We start from the raw sequence: 21077 nt of genomic DNA on the forward strand, positions 1-21077 counted from the left end.
GTTCAGATTCCCATTGAGTTAAATAGGACTTCTGGTTCAAAGATTCCAAATTGATGAGACTTTAAAAGTTTGCTTATCTCCAGTGATTATTTTAATTAATCAATCAATCATGAGCTGATAAAATGCAATTTTTACAAAAATATCCTTTACACATAATTGGGTTTTCAACGCAAACACCATTGCACCTTATTTACTAACATTTACATTTAAAGTGAACACATAATTTGCAATGTAACCACTTACCAATTAGATAACCTCTTCACCTTTAGTAAATCAACTCCATTAACTCCAAATACATTTTTTTTTTTACAAAATTATCTTCAACTTAAATTAAAACCATATATTTTTGAGTTAATTGTATAATTTCATTTGAGACAAACTGACTGTCACTAAAACCTTAGATAAAACTCACTCAACATGGCATGAGTCACCGACTCCCTTTGTGCATAACATCTGATGTTGAGCATTTGAACTCTGGTAACGATGGTCTTTTTTTCAGCTGAAAATAATCAAATCTAAATGTATGTGAACATAAGCCAAAAGCTCAACTTGCTGACTATAAAGGAGAAAACAAAAATGTTAACAGGTTTTATTTTATATTTACCTGGTTGTATCAGATGTTCAGGATGGAAAATCAACAGAACTAATTAATTATTTTTATTTAATTAGTTGTGAAATCTTTACTTTACTCTAAATCTGATATGGGATCTCACTATTTAAGAGGAAAATGGTTACCATACCCAGCCCCGTGGTTTAAAAAGAGAATGGTAGAGTTAGGGCCATACGTGTTTGTTCTTTAACAAAGTATGTTTGTACAGGTAAATAAACCATATACTGGCTCTGCTTGTAATAATTTTTACTTTCTGCTGATGCTCATTACCAAGTTTGTTTATACTTTACCCAGTTCTGGACATCACATTTTTCTTCATACCTGGAATATCATGTTGTAGTTCTGATGAAAAAAAAACATTCAAAAGAACCCAGTTTGCTATATCCAGTGCAAAAAAAACATAAATTTCCATTAAACGAATCCATCTTTTTCTGTAGCCAGCACAATATTGCAGTTGTTGTGAAAAATCCAGATGCCATTATCAGGCTTTCAATCAACAGCTTAACATGGCAGGGTAACTTGCTTTATCTTAATAGTAAGATAGTGACTGGCAAGAGCAAATAACACAGAGATAAGACTGGATTCATATCACACTGCCTGTCAACATTCAAGGCACACAGCTCATTTTTTATTCTGGAAAAGAGAACCAATCAATTTTCTCCCATAAAATGACTTGTGGTAGCACCTGGAATTCTATACTGCTGTTAATGATAAGATATTAATTTTATAGGCAAAAGGCAGTTTACTCTTCGGGCTGGAAGAAAATAAGGACATCACTGGTCAATGAATGTTGTTTAGAAAATAGAAGAATGTGGAGATTATAGTGTCAATTGACACATTATTAATCTGATTTTACAGATGTTCTGAATTATAATAATGGTAACATTAGCATTGAATCTTATGTTGTGATTTCCTTTTTTGAAGACAAGATTAATTTAATGTGTATACATTTTACATTTTTTTACTGTTTCTTTATGTAGTACCAGGATTACTCAATTGTTTGCTTGTCAGGTTAAATGTTCTGACAACCTTAACATTATATAACTGCTTGTGACACTTGTGCGTTATGTTTTAACTAGCCATATGCCCTTTGTGCTCTTCCTGGCAGCTAAAAAGCCCCATGTCTCTTCCTTGCTGCTGGAATGTTGGAGATGGTAGAAAAGGTATAATACTTATTTAAATATTTCAAGAGATGCCAGAATTACCTTCAGTTTCTTACACACAAATGTGAATGTCCCCTTGAAATGAGCTACCTGAAATACAAGATCAAACGTTGATCCAGACTAATTAATATTTGTCCATACTGAGATAAATAAAAAATACACAGGTATTTGAAGTATACCATAGGTGATACATGCCTAGTTTTTGCTGCAAGCTAGTTCATATTGCAGCACAGTAGCAGCTAACCTTCTCTAGTATTATTCAATTCTGTTCAAGCAAGAGTATATTGGGGGGCGCATGAGCGCGGCAGTTCAAGATGGACGTTTGAGACACTAGCTCCAGACTACTGGGGCATCTTTTCTCCCCCGATGCACTTTTTTTGCAGTGGCATTTAAATTTTTTTGGCACCGGACACTTCCTCACTATCTCAGCCACCTATGGCACTATGCATAAATTGCTCAAGATGAAGCAAAAGCAGAAATCTGCTTCTACAAATATGGCGACCCACCTGCCCAAGATGGCGCCCGATCCTCCCACTTATGATTAAACCATGAGGCTCCCTATAGATGATTCCACCTCTTTGGATGGTAGCCTCTGCCAATAACCATCGACACTTACCTCTCCACAGGACCGGACTGATGAAGCCTTACTTCACAGATTTCATTCCATCGTCTATGAGGAGATTGCCATGGCCTCCCGTAAGCTCTCATCTCGTCGGAACTACTTCATGAGATCAGGGAACTAGGCCACCGCACCTCTTCTTTGGAGGGCCATATGAATGATGTCACTACAGTTCTGGATGGCCACAAGAAAGAGGTAGAGGAATTGCAGTCTAATTTTTCTTCCCTCTCTGATAAATTGGAGGACTTTGAAAATTGATCCCGGCGCAATAATCTATGAGTCCGAGGGCTCCTCGAGTCAGTCGAGGATCTGCATGGCACACTGACTGCCCTTTTTCAGGAATTAGCTCCTGACATACCTCTGAATAGACGTGAATTCAACAGAATTCACAGAGCCCTGAACGTGTGGCAGCCTTCCAGACCCCCCAAGGATGGGATCATCAAGTTCCATTACTTTCGCACTGAAGAGCACTTATTATGAGCTGCAAGAGACCGCTCAGACCTCACCTTTCAAAACACGCTCTGTAACATTTTGCAGATTTGGCTGCATCAACCATTGCTAAAAGGCATATGCTGCAACCCTTCTTGCTGATCCTTCGATCTCATAATATTCAATACCGTTGGGGATTCCCATTTAGCCTGTTTTTTCCTATGGAGGATGTTAACTGCAAGCTTTTCCCATATGAGCTTCGTAAGTGCTTTTTGGAAGCCGGCTTGGAATTACCACCTGATGCTGCTGCATCACAATCCTCCCTGCGTTCGGCCTGATCACAGCCATTGCTGCTGGTTGCTTCCCCATCACAATTTGGAGATGAATCTGTGAGAACCTCTGCTCTTAAAGGAGAACTATGAGGTGAGTGCTTTTCACTCACCTCATAGTTCTAGCCGACCTGTGACAATGAGACTGTCACAGGTCGGCTCAGTAGATCGGGAGGTGAGTGAACACATACCGGGTTCGCTCGCCTCTCGATCCTGTCACGGCTCTCTGCCGTGACAGGGGGAGGGGCTGGATTCCCCTCTCCCCGCTCCGATCTGCCAGCGCTGACTGGCGGAACGGACGGGGGAGGGGGCGGCTACAGCTGGCTCTGCCTCTAGATAGGCAGAGCCAGCTGTCACTCACGCAGCTGGGCGGATCCCGCCATCTACATCGGGATCCGCTGCGGCGGCTCAGTATACCGCGAGCTGTATCTCGCGGTATACTGAGCTTAGGGTAACGGGAGGACGCTAGTTTGTGTCCTCCCGTTACCCTAAGGAGAACTACGGGGAAAAACACTGACCCCATAGTTCTCCTTTAAGCTCTTCGTCTTCTCCAATCTTAGACCTTCCAGAACTCTTCGACAGACTGAAAGAACCCGCCGGTGAGTCTGAATTCTTCTTTGCCAGCCACCGCTTCCGATGAATTTCCAGCTTTAGGCCTCTTTGTTTGAGTTATTTTTTTTCCGTGGCTGGCCTTACTTAGGTTCTTACCTATTGTTCCCCTTGGTGATAGAACATTGTTGATATTTTATTCCTTGTGGATCATCATGGGGCCACTTTTTTGGATCTTGTTATAGTCATTTTTATGCTCATTTTTATACCCTTGTTTTGTTTTTTTTGCTGTCGGTTGCTTCCCCATCAAGATTTGGAGATGGAATCTGGGGAGAACACTACTCTCAAGCTCCTTGGCTTCTCCAATCTCAGACCTTCCAGAACTCTTCAAAGGACTGAAAGTATGCGCCGGTCAGTCTGAATTCTTCTTTGCAAGCCATTGTTACTGATGGAATTCCAACTCTAGGCCTCATTTTTATGCTCATTTTTATACCCTTGTTTTTTTGGGGGGGTTTTTGTTCAAGTTACTACTGTTTATTGTTTACATTATTATCCTGGTTGTCTGTGCCCTTACCATTGCTTCTTAATGCATCTTCATAATGCAAGATGTAAATAATTATATTTTGTGATGATGTTGTTACTCAATGTTCCTTCCCCATTTTCCCTCTTTCCCTTCCCCTTCCCCTTACCCCTTGTCCCCTTCCTCACCTCTCCCTTTCAATCTTTCCTTACCTCTCCTAGTGTTGTGGGTTGTAATACCTTTTTTATACTAAGTTCTTTGACAACGAACTTAATCTAAATATTACATGTAGAATGGTTTTTCTCTAGGGCTGCAGAAATTAACGATTAATTCCTCGATTAATCGTTAATTTCTTTGTTCAATTAAAATTATTTTGATCGGTACTCACCTTTCCGCCGGCTTCCGGGTCCGTGACGTCACCGGACTCCTCCCCCCTTCCCCAAGTGGCTCCATTTGCTAACGAAGGGAAGGGGGGAGGAGTCACTGTCCCCTTTCTCACCGGCTTGACAAAGAAGAATCGAGACATCTTCTAAAAGCATTGCCGTTTAAACCATTGTTCCTCCTGACACTCTGCCCGGGCTACGGGCTGGTTCTTGGTCCAAGCAGTCTCTTAAACCTGTGCCCCTGTCCTGCAGTATCACCCTCACATCTGCTCTCCCCTCCTGCAGACTGCACAGCAGCAGGACACTCTCCAGCTGCCATCCTTGTTTCTCCTGAGACACTGCCCGGGCCTCGGTCACGGCGATCTGTCTCATCTGTGGCCCCGTCCTGCAGTGCCGTCTCCATATTCACTCTGCCCTCCCGCAGACTGTACAGCAGGCAATACACTCCCCAGCTGTCATTCAAATCCTCTGCACACAGCAGAGGAGTCCTTCCCTCCCCCCTCCCTCTCCACTCACGGTCCTCGTTGCAGCTAAGCAACACAGTGGGGGTGATTTACTAACCTAAACCAACGCACGCACTAGGTGCGTGTGATTTTTACACAGCAAAACGTATTTATCAACCAAAAAGTCTCTAAAAGCATATTTCCACTAATGCCATATATGGAAAAATCATGCACATGATGCATATATAATGCTGCTTCACAGTTTAGACAAAAATGGTTAGCTCATGCATTTACATTCCTGCATTCATCAACGCAAGCAACACAACATAGAGCTAATTTACACAACATCACCTTGCAATTCAGGGCAGGGCTTTGCACAACACACCTGCTAGGTGTGTACACACTAGAAAGGTGTTTAGATTCCACCCATAGATCATGCTGGGAGGGAACACCCTACAGAGGTGTATACATGTTCGTGGTGTGTTTATAAGGTTTAGTAAATCAACCCCAGTGACTCACCCAGCAGTCAGCTGCTTTAACGACCGTTCTCTCACTAACAGACAACATATACAAGTGTTCACAGCTTACCCCCTCCCTTCCCATTAGAATCTGCTTAGCAGTCCAGCATTCTTATGATTCTCTAGCAGCTGCTACAGCATCAGCAATACAGGATCCAGACCCACCACAACATCCAGCTGAATATCCATCATCCACCTTGATTCACATAATCATCATGTCCATCGTCGTTGATGTTGCAGCATTTATTACCTAATGGTAAGTTCATGTATTGTTACCTATTAGAGTTTTATTCATCATACTCACCTACTCATTCATTTACTCCTGACTACACGCTGACACTCCGATATACCCGACCAGAAGTGCTGGTACCTCACCACGCAGCACCATCTTCCCAATAGCCTTGATCCAGAGACGCAACTAACTTGGATGATCCAAAGGTCACGACATCACCAGGAGTCCATCACCTGTTGGCCATCCATCTCATCACACGTGAGTGCCCATCTCTCCCTTCCACCCACCTTCACCTGATCCACCTATCCTATCCTGCCTCACCTACACCCATTGTTCACCCAAGCGGTCCCAGACCCCAACACACCATCTCCCCCCACCCAGCCAGATCCCCACCTGCTAGACAGGTACAACTCAGTTTGAGCGCTTCCCCTCCCACCAGTCCGGTGACGTTGATGTCCGTGATGTCACCAGACTCCTCCCCCTTCCCTTTGTTAGCCAACGGAGCCACTTGGGCCGGTGAGTTTGCCCAAGAAACTTTCTGAATGAGTGCCAGCCAAGCCATTGGCCTATACACATACAGCACAGCAATGAAGTAATAAAATGAACTAGGATCACACTCATCCAGCATGTTATTATTCTGAGTTGCCCCACTCAAGCGGTGGCCATATTCAGTGGGGCACCTGAGATTACTAACGTGCTTGAGTACTGTGATCCTAGTTTATTTTATTACTTCATCGCTGTGCTGTATGTGTGTAAAATTTGATTAATGGAACACGCAAATTGTAATCATTACCAGCCCTATTTTTCTCATTATGTTTTTTTTTTTTTATCCTGGCTATGTTCTGTACATGTTCTTGAAGAGGTTTTTGACTCAATTGGTGTACCTATTGCCCATATCTCTGTGCTTGATGGACTGCTCCCTTGAGAATTTGTTTTGTTTCTCTATTACAATTGCCTGTACTGTTGTTATGATGCTGAGGTGTGCCTTTTTCTTTCACCCGCTTCTCCCCCCTCCTTTTTGCTCAGGTAGTTCCATGTTCCCTTAATTTTTGGGCCTGTATGAAACTATTGTTCCTATGGGTGACCCAGAACACTACTGCACCTGAGGGTGTGAATATTTTGCCTTTGTTTATATATTTTTGGTCTTCCCTGTTCTGTCTTGACTCTGGCCTCCTCCTCCACTCCCAAATATTTTGATGCCCATTACCCCCACGTTTTCCACGCTTCTGCTTCTTCCAAGCATAAGGCGGTTCTGATAGCTTTTCATAGGGCCTTCCCTTTTGTGTGTAAGAAACAAATATCAGATCCAAAGGGTGGATATCTACCTCTTCAGGGGTCACCACAGGACATGAGGATCACACTGTGGGCATTGCCCATTAACACTTGTATTAGCACTTATGTCAGATGTATCTCAATATTCCAACTCTGGATAGCAGCATAGTACCATACATTACATCAACAGTTAGTTAGGTACCAACGAGTCTGACTAAATCTTGATCAGCCTAGGCATGCTGTTTACATAAAGTTTTCCCACAACAATATCCCATTGTGAGTAAGCTGGATACAAATAATAGAGAAACAATATAGGGCAGCTATACCATTGTCAGAAAACCAGTTTGGTCTGTTTATACTTGCTTAGCTGAGTATAAACAGACCAAACTGTCTCTTTCCAAATTCCCTGTGTATGTGCTTGAAAAATAATTTAACAGATGTACAGGAGAGAGGAGATGTACAGGAGAGAGGAGGAAAAGGCTTGTCTTGCTGTGGCTGTTTGTGGACACACACAGCTTAATAGCACACACAAGGGTAGCTCCATAGGACCCTGAAATGGAAAGGAGCCATCCTAACACAGGGTAGCAGGACCAGTGCTCAGAGAACCAGCTGATTCTGTGGGAAACTAAAATGTTTAAACATCAAGGATCAGCATCCAATGTAAATTATTTCATCAGCATTCAAAATAGGTTAAAAACCTTTTGACTTTAATATCCCTTTAAATTGCATAAGAAGGACCCTGGTCAATATCAAACAATGAAATGGATGGTGCCAGAAATCTTCCCAATCCTCCTCATCTAGATTTGGGACATCCTTCAGCCAGTGACCCATGCTAACGATTTGGTCAGGGGAATAGGCAGATTGGAGCAATAGGTATACAGTTGGGAGAGGTTTCTTAAGCGAGGGATCAGTCAGCAAGACTTCTACTATAGCAGAATGTAATTCCAGGCCTTGAGAGCCAAGCTGTGCAGCTCAGGCATGCCTTAGTTGTAGGCACCTAAAAAATAAGTGTTAGATAAGTTACATTTAGACTTCAGGACATTAAAGGAGGCCAAAGAGCTAGCCTGCAGAATATGACTCAAACACTTTATCCCCTTAGAGGCACAACTAAATTGATCTCGTAGAGAAGCAAAATGGAGCAGCCTAGGATTTATCCACAAGGGAACATGGAGAGACCAGGTAGGCCACAACCCTAATAATTGTGACCACTGACCACACCCTGAATGTAGCCTTCATAGAAGTTGTAAGCTTATATGGTGCACTTGGGCCCCTACATACCAAACTCTGGAGAGATTCATAAGACCCCAAAGACGCTGCTTCTAACACCACTGCAGCATTAGTCTGATCAAGGGACAACAAATGATGTGTATGGACAATCTGACCCGCAAGATAATTATTGTAGAAATCTTGAAGGGCCAACCCACCAGCAGAGAGTGCATCTTGTAGCATCTTCCCAAAAGAGACATTACTATTCAATTGGGTAAATGCTTAACAATCCATACCAGATCATGCTTTAAGGCATAAAGAAAGGTGGGGAGGGGTTTCCCCTCTCCGCTGCCAGAATGTGGAAGTAATGTATATTACATCACTTCCGCATTCTTGTGTCCCTCTCCAGTTTCAGACGCTGGAGAGAAGCTGATGAAGCAGATCTCTGCTTCATCAGCTTCTTCAGGGGGGTCCTAGGTGACATTAGGGGTCTTGGAGACCCCTGATGTCTCCATAAAGAGGACCTGCCACATCTTTTGCTATCACATAGAGGGGTTTCTTAGCCCCCTATGTGATAGCAATAAAGTTAAGTGGAAAAAGAAACAAATAGGAAAAAACAAATAGAAAAAAACAAATAGAAAAAAAAAATTAAGTTTCCAAAATTGCTGTCCGGAGCAATTTCTTACTATTTGCACACACATCATAAAATCAGAATTTTTGGCTAGAAAGCAGCTTCAGACCCACAAACAATTATATATTTTCTGAAAGCAGAGGACCTGTAGAATAAAAAAGTTCTAGCTGAAATTTTTTATGTTGCATGGTATTTGTGCAAATGTTTATCAAACCAGTATTTTTAGGATAAAATACATTAAAATAAAATTTAGTGCACAGAAAGAGAATACAATACCCTATTTTTTGGTCAAATATAAAAGATGGGTTCACGCCGGGCTAAATAGATGCCAAACATGTCAAGCCTTAAAATTGCGTTCTCCTGTGAAACCGCAAAAAAACGACAATATCCCAAATTTCCCATACGTGACGCTTTAAAAGCTTTTACTGCTCATCAGTTTACTGTTACCAGAATTATTGCTCTCACTCTGAGGTTCACGGCGATATGTAACACATCTGGTGCAATTTTTGTTTTGACATTTTGGTGCACCAGGCTTGTGTTTGCTTTGTATGTGCGTGCACGTGGGGGGAAGGGGACTTTAAAAAATGTTTTTTTCATTTTGTATTTTATTATACATTACTTGCATTTTTTTATTTTGATTTTTTTACACTCACATCTATTGCTTTTACATAGGGGGGTAACACGCCCTCTATGTAACAGCAAATAAAATGTGACAGGTCCTCTTTATGGAGACATCAGGGGTCTTTCAGACTCCTAATGTCACCTAGGGACCCCAAAGAAGCTGCTTTACCAGCTTCTTCTCCTAGCTCTAAGAGCCAGAGAATGTGCAGAGTGACACCAGAAGTGATGTAATACACATCACTTCCGGGTCCAGTGATCAGAGGAGAGATCAGAGGCTGGATGCTTGCTGACCCCCGATCTGTCAGGGGAGGGCCTGCACAGGGGACAGCGGAGCCCAGGGAAGCTGGTGGAGGGGGGGGGGGCACGAATTCTGCCACACCATACAAGTGATCCGGCATCTGTATAGCAGCAGCCGTGTTCTTGATATAACCGCATCAGGACATGACGTATTTTGATACTATAGTGGTTAATCATCCAGCCAAAAACAAAAATTCTGCCTTTCCCTAAATTTCCCTTGCATATGTTTGGGTATTAAAAAAATAAACTTAACTCTGCTATAATGACTAAACATAGATAACTAAACAATCCTTTTGCTTATTAAAAAATTGCTTCCCCTTTTAGTAAATTAACCCAATACATATAATCTGCCTACTTGTAAAGCAAAGCTTTCCTAATACATATTACACATCCTTAGAAGCAATATTTTGGAATTTAAGTTCTCATATTATACATATGCACTCTTTTTGCTAGAGTGATATGCCAGTAGCTGGGTATTTCTCAATATGTAAAATGCATGTGATTATCATACTGTTCAACCCAAACAATGAGTTAATTTTAAAGTTTATTCTCTGTCTACTGAAATGAAATTCTTCTCAGAGCAATATATTCAATGTAAATATCATTTAATATGACATGTTAATAGATATAAGGTTACTGATATCTAGACATAGTTGAAGGATTAATTTAGTATGATACAATTACTTTTCTTATCTTCTAGAGGTACATAAAAGAGAACACATTTTTGTTTTAAATGTCAGCTTTGCAAGATTTATATCTGTTATACAGAAGGAAAAGAGCAATGTCCCCTTTCACTCTAACCTGAAAATTAGTAGCAATGACTGAACTAAGAAAATCATTTTAATGAGGAATATGTTTATTCTTTCCATAACAACTATCCATGTTTAATACACCTTTCTCATTAGTTTGACTGAGGACTTTGCTAATGAGTCATCTAAGTGGTTACAACAGTTTTGGCATTTTCTACATGAATCAGAACAAAATTGTTGTTATCAAGAGCAAATGGCTGATTGCAAACTGTAAGTTGATCACTATCTTAACATGCATATTGATTTAAAATAGGTGTTTATGGTAAAAGCGTTGCACTCAAAACATTGCCAAGTAAAACATATTTTTTTATTAACTAGACCTATGTGTGTGTGATTGACTCAGCTAAACACGCTTTATCAGTTAACAATTAAGCATAATAGATTTCTCCCATTGATGGTAATGGAATCCTATGGTAACCCTAAGGATTTGACAATAGCAAGGTGTTTATTTTCCATTTTAGGACTCTTTAATCAGGTGTGCATCCAAGGTTTATGGAGACAAAAGCACATTAATATTGAACCATTTATAAAAGCTGCATTATAATGTAGATTGCTAGCTCTCAGCAATGCCCAGTACAGAAGAACATGATTTGTTGGAAGAATGACAAATAAAAATAATGTGACAAATTTTTCTAAAAATTTGGGTTTTGGTTAGTTTTGTTCCACTCCATTATGTTGGTGAGACCATTTATGTTTTTGCTAAAGTTCAGAAAAGCTTCCACTAAAAGACATTTGATTCCAGATATTTCAAGGACTTTGATGAAAATGCAGTTTGTCTGTGTAAGACCCTTTTCATGTTGTCTTGGTGAACCTCTACATATTCAATTATGATGATACTCTTTGTTGCATATCTGATTAAAAAATCCAAGGTTTGTTCTTCCATGATACATTCATTTGTGCGTCTCATGCTTTTCTAAGCATATTTCAGATAGAACTGCAGATATTCTCTGCTTTGGCATTTGGACAGGTTATTACAGAAGCTGCATTCCTATAAAATAAATTATGAAAGAAAATATGCACATATAAATCCAAATATGATGGTATGAATGCCTTGGTAAAGAATTAGTTGCATGTTGTAAAATGCAAAGTGCAATTCTTACCACATAATTGCAGTTGGGGTAAAGTTTTGACAGCTTTAGTAAATTTTTTAGTCATTTGTCATTTAAATCATTTGTGATGTAAGTTAAGCATAACCAATTAAAAAACATAAAACTGGGTACTAGCAGACATGGATAATATAATATTACATTTTCAAATTACCAGTTTATGATAAGATAAAAGCAGCCTTTTTAGCACTGCTAGACAACTCATCTGTCCTTGATTGTAAAGATAATTGCTATATGCACTCCATCCATAAAACATAGGTCTCAGTGTGGAGCTTGATGTACGTCACATAGTTGTCTATATTTGTGCAGCAGAGAGGACTGTGTGACTGAATGAATTGGCCAGTGATATAGCTTTGACAGATCATGGGATCAAGCTCTCCTACTGCTTTGGGGTTTTTTTGCACACACTTTCATTTTAATAGCTTTCATTGACTTTGTATTTCTGAAGCCAGTGGACCGCTATGCACATTAGAACTATTTTTATCAAATTGTTTATGTGATGGTCTGTGGGATACTTTTTTCTTAATTAAGATTGTTACCCAAAAAACATAAGGGGGTCTATTCACAAAGCTGCCGAGCATGTTCGGCTGACCCGAAGTGCAGAAGGAGTTCGACTCAGCCAAGGTGAATGCAAAATTGCTATTATGGAGCAACAGGTACCCTTTGCTTCCAGTCCATGCATATCAGGAAGTCCCTATTCTTCTGTTTCTCTGGCTTCTGCTGTCAGGATACTCACAGCTCTGAACTTAAATGGGCTCAGAGCTGAGCACTTTCAGCTTCATTTAGCCTAATGGAGATTTGTAACAGGAGTTTTAAGGTGTCAAGTTCTGGATTCTAAATCTACAAGGGAAGGAGATAAAATAAAATAAATGGTTGATATAAGGTTTGACTTCTTTCACAGCAGAACAATATCTAATTTTTACTGACATTGGAATCTTTCAGCTTACTACTATGCATATGCATATTTTCCTTTTTGGTCTTCAGCAGGAAAAATTGTCTTAAATTAATCTGAAAAGCATTAACATTTTCTTTCAAATATATGAACATTTGTTGAGCAACAAATTAAAACAATAAAATAACCATGGTAATATGCTGTCAGATGCATTAGCTCTGTCAGTGCCACTTTTCTTCAATCTGGCTATTAAGTGTTCTGCAGAAGTGGCTTTTGCTCGATGTTTGTGTATTGATTGTTGCAGCTGTCTGACACAAGCCAAAGTATGTCCCCTCTATTAAATCCCTAGAGGAGTGTGTTAAACACAAATGTATATCTCCAATAATGATGACTGGCAAAAATCTATAAATGGCATTTCCAGAAAAGACACCAAGAAAACATACAATAAACATAATTATATTTTATTCATGAATTTCACAATTTCTAAAATCAATCACTTGATACTTTAGGGTTTCAAACTAAATATTCATGTTGTGCATCAAACTAGCAGCAAAATGCATTTAATATGCTATATTCATTAAACTAAGTTGGCATTAGTTAAATTATATTCTGTTTGGGAATGTGTGATTGCATTTGAATGCTTTTCATTTAAGGATCCAATGCCTAAATCCTTTTTAAGATTTCAGAACTGTAATTATGCCAGTTGCACAAGATATAGAACTCTATATTGAAAACGTAACTCAAGGCCTACTCGGTATAATATTAACCTTTTTAATATGTATTACCATTCATGGAACACTGAATTATAAACATAAGATTTGTCTATAACTGTGCTTATGGGTTTATTCAATAAGTGCAAAAGCAGCGGTATGCAATGATCCTTCATGCTACCAATCAGAAATAAGTTTGCCCTCTCTAGGCTTCTAAGCTTAATTTTATTTGGTTGCCATAAGTTATATTCAGAGGTGGCTCGAAAACACCGAAGAGAGAAAGGCAATTTTAATAAGTGAGAACCCTTTTAATGGAATAACACATAGAAATACTATGTAATGTGCTCTGCAGGATGTGGAGACTAGCTTTAAGTAGTAAGATGGATACAGGTGATGCAGGCATGGCTTGTGGTAGACATGGCAGTGCTGGTGGTAGGCAAATGTTTAGCCAGACATTATACCTAATGTCCTCCTGTCTTGATAACTTAATAACTAGGTGTGACATACTGAAACTGGGCATGGTTTAAAATGTTTTTGGACTGAAAAGTTTTCATTTAAAGTGACATTAAACCCTCAGATTTTTTAACTTAAACCAATACTGTAATGTGTGACCCTTTTGATCCCATTATTACAGAGACTATTCTAAAGATAGTCCAAGCCACATTTTATCACAGCGAATACCATAATTATTTGCCCTATTAAAAACACATTTTGGTACATTAAATGCAGGTAAAACCATAACCACATATAGGTGTACGTTTAATAAACCGTGATAAAACTAGCTTTATCACGAGTTAACTTTACTCAGCAGATCTCTTTGTTTTTCTCGGCTGCACAGAGGCTGTTTAATAACCTGCGAAAAGAAAACTTATCACACGAAACAGCTGTGAAAGGCTGAGATAAATCGTCACGGTGATCAGTAGAGAAAGCAATGTGGGGAATGTATTCTGAGCTGCACAATGACATCCTTTGTGATAATCTACAATCCTCCTGACAGGATCGTCGAATGCTTTCTCCGCATCCACTGAGAACAAACAAAAGGGATGGCCGCGGGAGCGGGCGTAATGGATCAGAGTGATTGTGCGTTTGGTATTATCCTTGGCACTTCGCCTGGGTACAAACCCCACTTGATCCTTGTGAATGAGCTGTGGGATCAGGTCAGTTAGGCGATGTGCCAGAAGTTTGGCATACAGCTTAACATCCACATTGATCAGGGAAATAGGACGGAAGTTATTGCAGTGCATGGTATCCTTGCCTGGCTTGGGCAGAACCACCACATGAGCCTCCAGCGATTGGCGGGGAAAGTGGCACGTAGATGAAAGAGCGTTAAAGGAGTTCAGAAGAGGGGACATTAGGATATCCTGAAAGCGCTTATAAAAACGGACAGTAAACCCGTCTGGGCCGGGGCTCTTGCCTGTCGGCAATGATACCGAGGAGTTCGGCATCTGAAAAGGGTGCGGAAAGCTGCTGTAAGGTAGAGGCCGGCATTCTGGAGAGTGCAGTTCGTTGTAGATACTCCTGCAGTTGTGTAGCCCGCTCCGTCGAGGACACGCCCGCTGTCTCTGGTTTGATGTGATAAAGGGTGGAGAAGAAAGTTTCGAATTCTTTGGTGATGAGGTCTGGGCTATGGACAACGCCATGGTTAGCGGAGTGAATTTTAGGGACATAAGTCGAGACCCGTAGCTGACGTACTGAGCGCACCAGCAAGCGGCCACTTTTATCCCCGTGCTCATAAAAAATGCTCCTCACTCTGTCTCGATATGAAGCATGCTTGGCGCCTAAATGACCCCGAATCTCAAATCTAGTGCGAGTCAGGTCTTGAAGAAGGAGACAGGATGGAGAGTTCTTATGGGCTGTTTCCAGAGTGGCGAGGTCAGCCATCAACCGGGCCAACGTGGCCCCCCTCTCCCTTTTCAGTCGTGCACCGTGTTTTATAAAAACCCCGCGCACAGTAGCTTTCAGAGCTTCCCAGCGGGTGGGTGCGGGAGTGGGATCGGCTGCATAGGAAGTTAGTAATCGTGGAATGGATATCGGCTTTACAGCAGGGATCCAATAGGAGATTCTCATTCAGTTTACATGAATAAGAAGACCTGCTTGAGTGGGGTACCCTGAGGGTCAGTGAGAGGGGAGAATGATCGGACCATATCTGTGCACCGATCGACGTGTCTGGTGATCAAGATAGGAGATGGTGGGATATTAGAAAAAAGTCTATCCTGCTGTATGATCTCGATCTACCAGTCGATCGCGTAGCGATCACTGGTAGATCGCCATGTCCTCTCCTCCCGCCGCTTCTCTGGATAAATCTGACAGGTGCGACAATATGGAAAGTAGCTGAGGGATTTGTCCCTGATTCGGTAAGTACACATTCGCTAGGGTGAGCAGTTTGTTCTGAATGGAGCATTTTACAAAGACATGCCTGCCCTCGGGGGCTACCTGTTCAGAGAGCACCTCACGCGGTAACGATGAATGAAACCCGATCGCCACGCCTCTCACTTTGCGGTACGGGTCCGAGCTGGTTATCCATTTGGGGAACTGTCTGCAGGACAGCCGAGGGGAGTTGCCCGACACAAAATGAGTTTCCTGGAGGAAAACAATTTGTTTATGCAGTTTATGTAAGTTATAGAGCAATTGCGACCTTTTTTGAGGAGAGTAGACCCCTGGCATTCAGAGAACATATCCGTAAATCACACATTCAAGACCACTCAACCCCACTCAGGGGAGTAGGAGTAGAGACCAAGAGAGAAGGATGGGCCGCACCCACCGAAGAGAGAGCAGTAAGGAGAAAGAGGGGGGAAAGGGGGAGGACAACAAGTAGAAACAAGGGACTAAGCACAAGTGACGAACAAGGAACACAAAACACTCACTAAATCAAGGACCAAAGGTCACAAATTACCCTGAACGCCCAAACTAGGCAAGGGTAGGCCTACGTGGGGGTAAATGGTCACTCAGAGCCCCAACGGCAAGTGCACCCAGGAACGAACGGGACATCATGGGAACATAATGGGAAAAAAAATATGCATTCAAGAACACACCAAAAGCAGTAAATTATTTTAGAGAAACTAATTTTGGCAGGTTTATATATAAGCGGATCCTTCACAAGGAAGTGGGGGAGGGGACTCCGGCAAAGGGAAGGAGCAAAGGGGGGGATGCGGTAGTAAGTAACTTGCTCCCGAGTCCCAGTCAGCCCTGAGGTCCAAGCGCTATCATAAGAGTCACATAAACTCAGAGCAGGAGGGGAAAGGGGAACAACAGGAGCTATCAGCTACCAGGGCAAGGATAAGGATAAACATCCACAGTTCAACAAAGAAGACATCAGGGAGAAACCCTGTAAAGGAGGCAATGCACATTCCCTCGTGTCCATCCGATCAGGGTTGGGGAAGAGGGGTGGAAGTGGTCTCCTGACGCCTACGACGACGTTTCCTCTGGGACTGGGCCGGTATCCATGTGGATTCGGGGGCACAGGGGCCCAAACAGGCAGAGCAGGATCAGGCCATCCCTCCAGGGTCACGGATGGGAGTTGTAGAGCCAGAAGGAAGTCCGGTAGATCACTGGATGTGCAGTTGGATGTGTGACTTGCCATTCTGGCGGGCCAATAGATGAAAGGGATAACCCCAGCGGTAGGCGATGTCCCGTTCCTGCAGCATCAGCGTCAATGGCCGGAGGGCCCTGCGTCTGGTCAGTGTGTTGCGGGACAGGTCAGTGAAGAGTGTAATCTGAGCCCCATCAAAATCCAGCGGCCCACCCTCCCGGGCCTTCAGCAGAATGGCTTCTTTCTGTTGGAAAAAGTGCACTCTACACAAAACGTCCCTGGGGTGTTGCTGGGCTTGATTACGGAAGCCCGGCACCCTATGTACTCGGTCCAGTTCAATAGGGTGTGTAGGGGAGTTGCCTAGCAACATATTAAAGACTCCCTGGACTGTTGCTTGAAGGTCTGACATACCTGTGGCCTCAGGAATGCCGTGCAGCCTTATGTTGTTGCGGCGATGTCGGTCTTCCTGGTCATTTAGCTGCAGGCTCAGATGCTGAAGAAGGAGATGGTGGTTGCTCACCTCTTCCTGTAGTTGATGGACAGATTGGGAGACAGCTGCAGCCTGTGTCTCCACTACTTCCAGCCGCTGCCCAAAGCCAGCCAGGCCCTCCCTGAGATCCGACATGTCCCTGCTATGAGAGGCCTCCAGGCGGGAAAATAGGCCCTTCAGCTCCGTTTTCGTGGGCAGGAGTGCAAAGTACCTTTGGAACATGTCCTCTCCCCGAACCAAGGCTCCGTCATCCCCAGTCACGGAGGAATCCGAGTCCCCCTGGCATGGATGTAACTGGGAAACAAAAAAAATCTATGAAATATGAAATCAAAAAATATATTCCACGGATCACCTAGGTGTCACTGTAGTCAAATATTGTGTTGGTGTTTTCTTCTGCCCTGTGGGTCCTAACATTGTAAATCAGTTTTAGGGCTCATGCACACAGGCAAATCCCAGTGCAAATAGAACACTCTAGATTAAGTAGTCCAATGTGCCCCAGTTAGATCTGTCTGGCTTTTTCAAAGGACTAGAGATTCTAAATCATTCCAGGCCTTCCAAATTTTTCATATGCTGGTATTGTATTGTTCAGCCTGGCCGTAAGATATTCCATACTTTGAACCTCCTTAATATGTTGACGTGCCGTCAGGCTAAATGGAAACCCCCAACAATACTGTATGTCGTTGTCCCTCAATAGGGTCAGCAGGGGTTGGAGACATCGTCGCTGCTGCAGTGTGACCCATGAGAGGTCTGGATAAAGTTGTAGAGGAGCTCCATCAAATTCCAGGGATCTCAGGTTACGTGCTTTCTGAAGGATCTCCTCCTTTACAGGGAAGTGATGAAGTCTACCGATCACATCTCTTGGGTTAGTAGATGAACCTCTGGGGCAGAGATCTCTATGAGCACGGTCAATTTCAATTTTGTTAGTGGAAGGGGATCCTAGAATATTGTTGAAGAATGACTGCAGAACCACATGTAAATCTTCAGGACCTGTCGCCTCCGGTAGCCCTTTAATGCAGAGGTTATTGCGGCGACCTCGTCTGTCTAGGTCTTCCACATGGTGCTGCAGGTCTCTAATAACACCAGCTTGTGCGACATACTGGGGGTGAATTACTAACCTAAACACACACACGCACCAGGTGCGTGTGCATTTTTACACAGCAAAACTTATTTATCAACCAAACACGAGCAACGTGTCACATTTTCACGCCATTATGGCGCATTTTTATGTATTTATGTACGTGCACGTCATTTAGCATGTGCCATAGGCTACACGCCGCTCTAATAGTGGCATGCAAGTCTCTAAAAGCATATTTCCACTAATGCCATATATAGAAAAATCATGCACATGATGCATATATAATGCTGCTTCACAGTTTAGACAAAAATGGTTAGCTCATGCATTTACATTCCTGCATTCATCAACGCAAGCAACACAACGTAGAGCTAATTTACACAACATCACCTTGCAATTCATGCAGGGCTTTGCACAACACACCTGCTGGGTGTGTACACACTACAAAGGTGTCTAGATTCCACCAATAGATCATTCTGGGAGGGAACACACTACAGAGGTGTATACTTGTTTGTGGCGTGTTTATAAGGTTAGTAAATCAACCCCATTGAGTTTGGAGGCGATACAAGTCATTTTTGTTGCTCTGCACTTGCCCATCAATATCTTCAACCCGTTGGGTCAAAAGTTTAAAGTCATTGTGCAACACCTGAATTTCAGACTTGCAAGTATCTCTGACTTCTTGAATTAATAAACGAAAGTCACGTTTCGTCGGTATATGCTTCATGCATTCCGGCCATGATGTATAATCTTCGCCCTCTGCGTCAGATGATGAGAATTCAGCAGATTTTTGGGCCGATTTACGCTTGTGGGTGGTCTAGGTAAAGCACAGTCCGGCTTATCTGGAGTCATGAGAGGTGCGGTCGCCGAAGTGCCTGGGCGGCGGTTGCGACTCTTACTAGAGTCCCTGGCTCTGGGCTACGTTGCGGCCTTGAATATGCATCATGTGAAGGCTCCCTTGCCAGGTGGGGATCTGGCTGGGCAGGTGAGCGGGGTTCCCGGGGCTCAGATTGTTGGACGGGATCTGCTACATGTGACAAGCTTGCAGGGGACCAGTCCGGAGCGGCCTCATGGACGGGCCAGTCACTCACCCCGCCTGATGGTTCTGTGATACTTCCCTGACGTGGGTCAGTCTCCCCGTCTCGGTAAGGAGTAGAAGCCTGCGTCTCCACTGAGGCAGATGAAGGGGAGTCTGGTGTAAAATCACCCAACGGGGACTCCGGGGGTGACTGCATGTGTGTTGGAGTATCACTCGTGCCCGGCACCATCTTGCCTCGAGGAACCCCCTCCTGTTGATTGTGGCAATCAAAGTATCCTTTGATCGATGTTGGGAAATGTTTCTTCTGAGAAGCCGAGGATTTCTTTCCCGACTTCTTCGCTTTTTTCCCCTCATTATGCGGTCAGGTAAGGGCTGCTAATAGCTTAAGGATAGCAGTTCTAGGACGGGGGTCCAGGAGAACACGTCTTCTCACATAGACAGTGGGCCACGCCACCCTATTTACTGCAGTTTGACCATGCCTACATGCTTGTTGAAAATCTTCTCATATGCTATTATAATCTCCCATACCTGAAGAATGATATTGTCAGATCTGCAAGAAATTACAACGAGATTGAATCTGTGTTTCACTGTCCACTTTAAAATATAAAAATTACATTTAAACATAGTAAATATTTTTCATAATATTTTTCATAAGTATGTTCTTACATGACCATTTTAACAAAAAGAGTGTTGATATATCATTAATCTTTTCAGAAGAAAAACTGTTTTTCTTGATCTAAGACATCACACAATCATTTAAACTTTTACTGAGTATATTTTAGACATTGTTCTAACTTTTCTTCTACATTTTATGTTTGAGAAATAAACATATACATTTTTCTAGCAGCATGTGACATTTGCGTGCCAAAATTGCTTTAAGATTTATTATTCAAGCCTTGGTAAACATGCTTGTTATAGAGAATAAAAGTGTACTTTAATAAATATTTCCATTAACAGCCTGTTTTATTATGCATTTAGTCACAGAGAATGTATTGGTACACCGTAAAACAGATGTTTTGCTGAAATTTAATGATTTGCATGAAATTAACATTTAGATATTGTTAAAAAAAGTTTGAACAAACTGTCTGCGTAGGGCATCTGTTTCATTGTCTGACAGGAGCTGGTCATTTATGGAGTCGAACGGCTTCAGATCAATAACTATAATGGCACAATCTGACCGTATACACAGTAAAAACAACATAAATGATAAGGCAACTGTAGCAAAAGGCCAATGATACAAATGAGGTTGCAAATGAGAATACATCTGGAGCAAGGGCATTCTAAGGTTTACAGTCATGATCCATAGCCCTAACACTAAAATCCGAAGGTTGTTCGCAAAAAAAAGTTATGAACCAATCAGGCTCACATTTAGAGAGGTACAACAGGAAAGAACATTCTACTCTTTTTTTTTTTTATTAATACTTTTTATTGACAATTTTCATTTCTTGACAAAACATTACATTAAAAATACATTCAAATATCATACAAGCAATCGACCTACATACATTATCCCCAGAAAAAAAAAAAAGGGAAAAGGCAAAGGAGGGGATAGATAATACTATCAACACTTTCTACCCTTATATATATGTATATATATATATATATATAAAG

Source organism: Nanorana parkeri, unplaced genomic scaffold (assembly GCF_000935625.1).
Source record: "Nanorana parkeri isolate BGI_ZX_2015 unplaced genomic scaffold, ASM93562v1 scaffold27, whole genome shotgun sequence".
Classification (NCBI taxonomy): domain Eukaryota; kingdom Metazoa; phylum Chordata; class Amphibia; order Anura; family Dicroglossidae; genus Nanorana; species Nanorana parkeri.